The following is a 548-nucleotide window of genomic DNA, read 5'->3' as shown; positions in this document are numbered from 1 at the left end:
GAATCCGTGCAATCGAGGGATTAACCCATCTGTTAACGAAGAGTTTTCTTCCCATGGATTTTGAGGTTTATGTGCCATAGTTTTTTTTTAAAATAGTTGGCTCCTCATCCAAGTAGTTGGTTTCCCCATAGGCTTGAGTCCGAGGACCATGCAATGCCCTGGTTCTGTCCAAAACTTAGCTTTCCTCATCCAGGTAGTTGGTTTCCCCATAGGCTTGAGTCCGTGGACCATGCAATGCCTTGGTTCTGTCCAAAACCTAGTTTTCCTCATCCAGGTAGTTGGTTTCCCCATAGGCTTGAGTCTGAGGACTATGCAATGCCTTGGTTCTGTCCAAAACCTAGTTTTCCTCATCCAGGTAGTTGGTTTCCCCATAGACTTGAGTCCGAGGACTATGCAATGCCTTAGTTCTGTCCAAAACCTAGTTTTCCTCATCCAGGTAGTTGGTTTCCCCATGGGCTTGAGTCCGTGGACCATGCAATACCTTGGTTCTGTCCAAAACCTAGTTTTCCTCATCCTAGTTGGTTTCCCATAGGCTTGAGTCCGAGGAC

This window comes from Quercus lobata, chromosome 10 (genome assembly GCF_001633185.2).
Source record: "Quercus lobata isolate SW786 chromosome 10, ValleyOak3.0 Primary Assembly, whole genome shotgun sequence".
In the NCBI taxonomy this organism is placed as follows: domain Eukaryota; kingdom Viridiplantae; phylum Streptophyta; class Magnoliopsida; order Fagales; family Fagaceae; genus Quercus; species Quercus lobata.
This window is presented reverse-complemented; position numbering follows the sequence as displayed.